Source organism: Salvelinus fontinalis, chromosome 9 (assembly GCF_029448725.1).
Source record: "Salvelinus fontinalis isolate EN_2023a chromosome 9, ASM2944872v1, whole genome shotgun sequence".
Lineage (NCBI taxonomy): Eukaryota > Metazoa > Chordata > Actinopteri > Salmoniformes > Salmonidae > Salvelinus > Salvelinus fontinalis.
The window spans coordinates 42,279,217-42,287,642 of record NC_074673.1 but is presented as its reverse complement, the minus strand read 5'-3'; the positions used below and the strand labels follow the sequence as shown (position 1 = coordinate 42,287,642).

The window sequence follows — 8,426 nt, the reverse complement described above, 5'->3', positions numbered from 1 at the left end:
TATCCAAGGCATTCAGAGAGAAGGTCGATAATACTTCCTGCAGAACAGAACTGCATGCTAAGCAATTGAGGTTAAGAGCAGCAGACCACTGTCAATCCCATCGATGGGGAGGGAGATGAGCTGCTCATGTTGTTGACCTATTTTGACACAGACTTACTGGGCTAATGGAACTTAATTTTTTCACGTCTGTTAATCAGCGGTAAATAAAAGATGAGCCGGTGGAGCATCAGACAGGCCCTGATCTATGATTGGCATTACAGCGTGAAGTGAGTGTGAATGACTCTCTCTGTGCTCTTAATGTGATGATTTTCTGACCATCATGCATTACTCCTCCACTCAACTGTACTGTGTCCATGACATCTCTGGGAAGCTGCCAGGTTATTAGCCTTCTATATGTACAGTATAGCTCACAGTATGGTGGTCACACAGTATACGCCAGATGCTTTTCCTTGTTCATTGAGAGATACTCCAAAGTTTACAGAAAGCAAAAGCCTTTTAAAACACCAAAACATTTCAGAAATTCAATAGCTCTAGTTGACAGTCAGAGTTCCAGAGTTGTGAACAGCTTCATGGAGCTTGCAGGGGTAAGGGATTGTTCATGTTCAAGCCTTATGAACAGCATCATTTCAGAAGAGATTTACTAGCTGTCAAATATCTCAAAGTGATGCACATGGCAACACTAAAGGAGAGACAAGAGAGAACTTATATGGATGAATGTTCCAACATAATTGGACATCGAGAGATATGTATTCATTGCTAGCTGGTTCTTTTATTGTTGGGGATGTACTGTCACATGTAGTGATTGTGTAAATGCAGAAAATGCAAGAAATGAGCTTGAAAAACGCCATTATTTATTCTTTATTCTCTTTTTGGGAACAGTAAAAAAAAGCTGTTGGCTAAAGGATATTTAGTTATTAAAAACAGTAGACAAAAAGACTTCAATGTATTATGTAATAGCCTTTCATGAAAATAGAATTGTTGCACTTTTAACTCCTGTGAAGTTTAGCGAGATTTAAGTATTGCTTGAGGGATGTTGTGAACTGGGAAGAGAGGAGTGGATTTGCTCAAATATACATGAGCAAGGATGCTCCAAGATTGCTCAATTATGAAGCAGCTAACGGAAAAAACCAGAACAACTCTGCTGCTGCATTTCAATGAGAGTCAGCTCCCTGTAAATGCTAGCATGCTATTAGGATCATACACAGACTATCCCATTAGGAGTTTGGAGGTGCTGCAGCCTGAAAGCAGTTAGGTGGAGTAGCTCATTATGTAGTACAGTGATACACCTCTGCCATAATCTTAGAATGGAAAACAGCATAGGCCTATACTGGCAAATTCTTTGTTTTCTCAGTGAAATAAGTATGGAAAAGCAACTCATATTTTGGGGAGAGGGGGATCAGTTCCATCCCAATTCAACACCTGGCTGTAGTTCCCATGCAGAACAAGCCCAGAAATCTACTAGGTCATTGAAAACATACAATCTTAACTGGTCATAATGAAAAAGGAGTGTGATGGTAGCAGTCCCTCGTAGAACCCTAAGGGCATTGTATGTGTGTTGTAAGGAGGGCGATCTTGGATGATATGTGATATCAGTGATGACAAAGGGCAGCAGGTGGTCTGTCCAGACGGCTGAGAGGCAGGTCGGATAGTCTCCTGGCAGAGGACTCACCTTCCACCTGCCCAGGGGGCTTGCTATGCTGCCTGGCGACACCTGCCTGTGCCCTTGGCTGCCTTTGGAAATCCTGCTAAAGCTTCTGGGCTGACAGCCACACAGGCTGATTAGAGGGGAGGGGGAAATATGTCTGTAATGGGCTATAAACAGCAACGCAACAACCTTGTGGCCATACTGTCACTGATTGGTGAATGGGTGGTTGACTAAATGACTTTGGGTGGTTGTTATTTGGACGAACATAAGGATGAGTGAACGTCTAAAGGAATATACCCTTTAAACTTTTTTTATGGCTGGAGCCTAGGGATTAGACTTGTTCCTTTCAGCTAAAAAAAAAAAGCTGAGAGAATCAAGTGTGTGTTTCTTTACCCTGAGGGGCCAGGAAGAGGCAGGAAACATCACTGATGTGGTCTGCGTTCACACCAGTCACTCCCATCCTAATGTGTCGTGCTAATAGCTTCTCACTGTAGCAGTGCAAACATTACAGGATAAGACCCTTGTATCCTGGGGAGGAGAGGATTGTTAGGCAAACTGAGTTATGAATAAAACCTTAAATCATTCATTTACGTAGACAATGTATTCAGCAGGCAGAGCCAGGCTAACTTACCGTTGCCTTCGCTAGGTTTGTCTCAGGGTCTTTATATTGGTGCTCATAAAGGAAGGATTGTATATACACGTGAAAATACAGGAGAAGTCATTTGAGGTTGCATACTGCAATAGTTAGTGTTTTCCTAAAGCAAAATAAAATATGGACTGAAGTGTGCTTCCAAAAAACCTTGCATTAAATAATTCATTATGAGAAACATTATTTGCATTGTTGAAGTGAGCTTACTACCATTTCTACCATTTGGCTAACTTAGGTCACTCAGAAGTGTTCCGCTAACATTCTCATCAGAGTAACCACATCAGAAAAGGGATGAAATTCTGGAATAAATCCCCACTGGTTTTAAGCCAACTCAAATTATTATCATAAGCTGATTTTCTCTACTTCAAAGCCCTCTGGAATGTCTGCATTAGAGTTGTCACACAAATCAAGACGACAAGCTGAGGCACTTATTTAAGCCGTTTCCCTGTACTTATGGAACAAGTCAACATGCATGAAATAGTCATTTATTCAAACACTTCAGAGTGAAATGACAAACCTTCCTGCCAGTATTAGGCACAAGGAATTCAGTTCACAAGGAGGCCTTATTACAGTCCTTGAAGGCACCCCTCACATGGAAAACTGCAGTTTAAAAGTGAGTCCTTATCATTAAAAATCATTAAAAGTTCCTGTTAAGTTCTCCTTCCCATCAGGGACTGCTGGAAAAAAAGGTTGTTGCTTCCGTGCGGCTGTCATCCCACAAACTAACTCCAGAAATAAACACAATTCACAGAAGAAAAAAGTCTTAGTATCAAAAGGTTAGTACCCTCATTGACCCATTATCAACCCACCGAGCAAAAACTGGTTGAATCAATGTTGTTTCCATGTAAAAAACAACAACTATTTCCTCTGAAAAGGTCAATGATGCAATGTGTTTCTTTGATATATCTCATTGTTTTATAAAGTTGACTTGCACTGTAGGCTATTTGTTGGATATGAGCGTTTGCCGAGTTCATAAATCCTGTGTGCTGAGAGCCTACAGCACCACCTATGATGGAACGGATAGTGTTCCTGCTTACTGTAGTTTATCAATTGTCATTTACAAAAACACATCAGCCCTTGAGGCTATTTCGCCCGGGTTGAGAGGTGGAATGATCTAGTAGTGGATTCCTCAAAAGAAGAACATGTTTCAAAAATAGCCTCAGTCAAAAATACTGAGCAATATACCCAAGTCAGTGGTCTGTCAATAAAGTGTCTCTCTCTCTCTCCATGGTCATGGATAAGACTGTTTGGAAGCATGGTGTGGATGTCTCGTTGTGCTATAAAGGAGCAGAGCCAGCTGATGACATCCCTCTTGGAGGACCTTGTGTTCAGATCGTCTGGAACGGGGGAGGTGGGTTTGGAGGAGCAGGAATGGGCGACGCTGGCGGAGCCACATCCGTCACCCGATGGACACACGTCACGCTGTGCTGCGGGCAGGCAAGCCCTAGCAAGCCTCTGCCAGTCACTACGGTCAGAAACATGTGACACCTGTGAACAGAAAGGGTGAAAAAAATAAATGTGAAACCCAAGACTCAGGAGGGAGAAAACGGCAACCGACAAAACAGATCCAATGAGAAATACAGACTCAAGCGATCTCAGTTCTGGATTGTGTGAGCGCAAGATGATTACTGTACATTCATGTCGTGCAAAATATTGATTCACAGTATGACTACTGTATAATCATGCAGTTCAACAGTTGTTTTTCAAGCAGATCCTCGTCGTGTAAATGCACCCCCCCCCCCCTCACAAACAATGTGTACGGAATTGACAGAGGCATGTCTTCTCTTGGGAAAAAGGGTGCACACAGTTTGTACATCTGCTGTTGTATTCCTCTGGTTTTGGCTTTGAGTCAACCTCTTTTCCTCTCTCCCCCCCTCCCAGTAACCAACCCCCTGTTGTCAGCATTCCATATATTGTGCAAATGATCCTGCACGTAGCATGATCAGAGTTGGAAGTACCTACAGCCCTGGAGCACAGGCAACAATGGGCCAGTGAGCTCCATAGCCACCGAGCCATACATGGCTTAGATCAAAATAACAAGGGAGGAGGACGGCTAACAGATTTAGGAAGCCTAGCACATAGAAAGCACCAAAGCAGCCATACCTCCTTTTCTTAAATGATATACACTACCGTTCAAAAGTTTGGGGTCACTTAGAAATGTCCTGGTTTCTGAAAGAAAAATCACATTTTTTGTTCATTAAAACAACATCAATTTGATCAGAAATACAGTGTAGACACTTAATGTTGTAAATTACTTTTGTTGCTGGAAACGGCAGATTTTTAAAATGGAATATCTACATAGGCGTACAGAGGCCAATTATCAGCAACCATCCCTCCTGTGTTCCAACGGCACGTTGTGTTAGCTAATCCAAGTTCATCATTTAAAAGGCTAATTGATCATTAGAAAACCATTTTGCAATTATGTTAGCACAGCTGAAAACTGTTGTTCTGATTAAAGAAACAATAAAAAACTGGCCGTCTTTAGACTAGTTGAGTATTTGGAGCATCAGCATGTGTGGTTTCGATTACAGGTTAAAAATGTCCAGAAAGAAATAACTTTCTTTTGGAACTCGTCAGTTTATTCTTGTTCTGAGAAATGAAGGCTATTCCACGCGAGAAATTGCCAAGAAACTGAAGATCTTGTACAACGCTGTGTACTACTCCCTTCACAGAACAGCACAAACTGGCCCTAACCAGAATAGAAAGAGGAGTGGGAGGCCCCGTTGCACAACTGAGCAAGAGGACAAGTACATTATAGTGTCAAGTTTGAGAAACAGAAGACTCACAAGTCCTCAACTGGCAGCTTCATTAAATAGTACCCACAAAACACCAGTCTCAACGTCAACAGGCGACTCAGGGATGCTGGCCTTCTAGGCAGAGTTCCTCTGTCCAGTGTCTGTGTTCTTTTGCCCATCTTAATCTTCTCTTTTTATTGGCCAGTCTGAGATATGTCTTTTTCTTTGCAACTCTGCCTAGAAGGCCAACATCCCAGAGTCGCCTCTTCACTGCTGATGTTGAGACTGGTGTTTGCGGGTATTATTTAATGAAGCTGCCAGTTGAGGACTCGAGGACATTTTGAGCCTGTAATCGAACCCACAAATGCTGATGCTCCAGATACTCAACTAGTCTAAAAAGAGGCCAGTTTTATTGCTTCTTTAAATCAGAACAACAGTTTTCAGCTGTGCTAACAATTGCAAAAGGGTTTTCTAATGATCAATTAGCCTTTTTAAATTATAAACTTGGATTAGCTAACACAACGTGCCATTGGAACACAGGAGTGATGGTTGCTGATAATGGACCTCTGTACGCCTATGTAGATATTCCATAAAAAAATCTGCTGTTTTCAGCTACAACATTAACAATGTCTACACTGCATTTCTGACCAATTTTATTTTAATGGACCAAAAATGTGCTTTACTTTCAAAAACAAGGACATTTCTAAGTGACCCCCAAATTTTTGAACAGCAACGTATATACCTTGGGGAGAACAAGTATTTCATACACTGCCGATTTTGCAGGTTTTCCTACTTACAAAGCATGTAGAGGTCTGTAATTTTGACATGACATAAGTATTTGATCACCTACCAACCAGTAAGAATTCCGGCTCTCACAGACCTGTTCACGTTTTTCTTTAAGAAGCCATCCTGTTCTCCACTCATTACCTGTATTAACTGCACCTGTTTGAACTCGTTACCTGTATAAAAGACACCTGTCCACACACTCAAACAGACTCCAACCTCTCCACAATGGCCAAGACCAGGGAGCTGTGTAAGGACATCAGGGATAAAATTGTAGACCTGCACAAGGCTGGGATGGGCTACAGGACAATAGGCAAGCAGCTTGGTGAGAAGGCAACAACTGAAGGCGCAATTATTAGAAAATGGAAGAAGTTCAAGATGATGGTCAATCACCCTCGGTCTGGGGCTCCATGCAAGATCTCACCTCGTGGGGCATCAATGATCACGAGGAAGGTGAGGGATCAGCCCAGAACTACACGGCAGGACCTGGTCAATGACCTGAAGAGAGCTGGGACCACAGTCTCAAAGAAAACCATTAGTAACACACTACGCCGTCATGGATTCAAATCCTGCAGCGCACGCAAGGTCCCCCTGCTCAAGCCAGCGCATGTCCAGGCCCGTCTGAAGTTTGCCAATGACCATCTGGATGATCCAGAGGAGGAATGGGAGAAGGTCATGTGGTCTGATTAGACCAAAAATCTCTATTTTTGTCTCAACTCCACTCGCCGTGTTTGGAGGAAGAAGGATGAGTACAACCCCAAGAACACCATCCCAACCGTGAAGCATGGAGGTGGAAACATCATTTTTTGGGGATGCTTTTCTACAAAGGGGACAGGACGACTGCACCGTATTGAGGGGAGGATGGATGGGGCCATGTATCACGAGATCTTGGCCAACAACCTCCTTCCCTCACTAAGAGCATTGAAGATGAGTCATGGCTGGGTCTTCCAGCATGACAACGACCCGAAACACACAGCCAGGGCAACTAAGGAGTGGCTCCGTAAGAAGCATCTCAAGGTCCTGGAGTGGCCTAGCCAGTCTCCAGACCTGAACCCAATAGAAAATCTTTGGAGGGAGCTGAAAGTCCATATTGCCCAGGGACAGCCCCGAAACCTGAAGGATCTGGAGAAGGTCTGTATGGAGGAGTGGGCCAAAATCCCTGCTGCAGTGTGTGCAAACCTGGTCAAGAACTACAAGAAACGTATGATCTCTGTAATTGCAAACAAAGGTTTATGTACCAAATATTAAGTTCTGCTTTTCTCATGTATCAAATACTTATGTTATGCAATAAAATGCAAATTAATTACTTAAAAATTATAATGTGATTTTCTGGATTTTTGTTTTAGATTCCGTCTCTCACAGTTGAAGTGTACCTATGATAAATTACAGACCTCTATATGCTTTGTAAGTAGGAAAACCTGCAAAATCAGCAGTGTATCCAATACTTGTTCTCCCCAATGTATATACACTGCTCAAAAAAATAAAGGGAACACTAAAATAGCACATCCTAGATCTGAATGAATTAAATATTCTTATTAAATACTTTTTTCTTTACATAGTTGAATGTGCTGACAACAAAATCACACAAAAATTATCAATGGAAATCAAATTTATCAACCCATGGAGGTCTGGATTTGGAGTCACACTCAAAATTAAAGTGGAAAACCACACTACAGGCTGATCCAACTTTGATGTAATGTCCTTAAAACAAGTCAAAATGAGGCTCAGTAGTGTGTGTGGCCTCCACGTGCCTGTATGACCTCCCTACAACGCCTGGGCATGCTCCTGATGAGGTGGCGGATGGTATCCTGAGGCATCTCCTCCCAGACCTGGACTAAAGCATCCGCCAACTCCTGGATAGTCTGTGGTGCAACGTGGCGTTGGTGGATGGAGCGAGACATTATGTCCCAGATGTGCTCAATTGGATTCAGGTCTGGGGAACGGGCGGGCCAGTCCATAGCATCAATGCCTTCCTCTTGCAGGAACTGCTGACACACTCCAGCCACATGAGGTCTAGCATTGTCTTGCATTAGGAGGAACCCAGGGCCAACCGCACCAGCATATGGTCTCACAAGGGGTCTGAGGATCTCATCTCGGTACCTAATGGCAGTCAGGCTACCTCTGGCGAGCACATGGAGGGCTGTGCGGCCCCCCAAAGAAATGCCACCCCACACCATGACTGACCCACCGCCAAACCGGTCATGCTGGAGGATGTGGCAGGCAGCAGAACGTTCTCCACGGCGTCTCCAGACTCTGTCACGTCTGTCACATGTGCGTGTGAACCTGCTTTCATCTGTGAAGAGCACAGGGCGCCAGTGGCGAATTTGCCAATCTTGGTGTTCTCTGGCAAATGCCAAACGTCCTGCACGGTGTTGGGCTGTAAGCACAACCCCCACCTGTGGACGTCGGGCCCTCATACCACCCTCATGGAGTCTGTTTCTGACCGTTTGAGCAGACACATGCACATTTGTTGCCTGCTGGAGGTCATTTTGCAGGGCTCTGGCAGTGCTCCTCCTGCTCCTCCTTGCACAAAGGCAGAGGTAGCGGTCCTGCTGCTGGGTTGTTGCCTTCCTACGGCCTCCTCTACGTCTCCTGATGTACTGGCCTGTCTCCT

General features: G+C 43.8%; 1 protein-coding gene across 3 annotated transcripts in view; it reads right to left on the bottom strand.

Annotated features, from left to right (window-relative positions):
• Positions 1-845: 845 nt before the first annotated feature.
• LOC129862631 (kelch-like protein 25) overlaps positions 846-8,426 on the bottom strand; it is a 49,507-nt gene continuing 41,926 nt past the window's right edge. For all 3 annotated transcript variants that reach the window (XM_055934474.1, XM_055934475.1, XM_055934476.1), the window contains one exon: positions 846-3,782. The gene's annotated coding sequence lies outside the window, so the exon portion shown is untranslated. The remainder of the gene's footprint in view (positions 3,783-8,426) is intronic.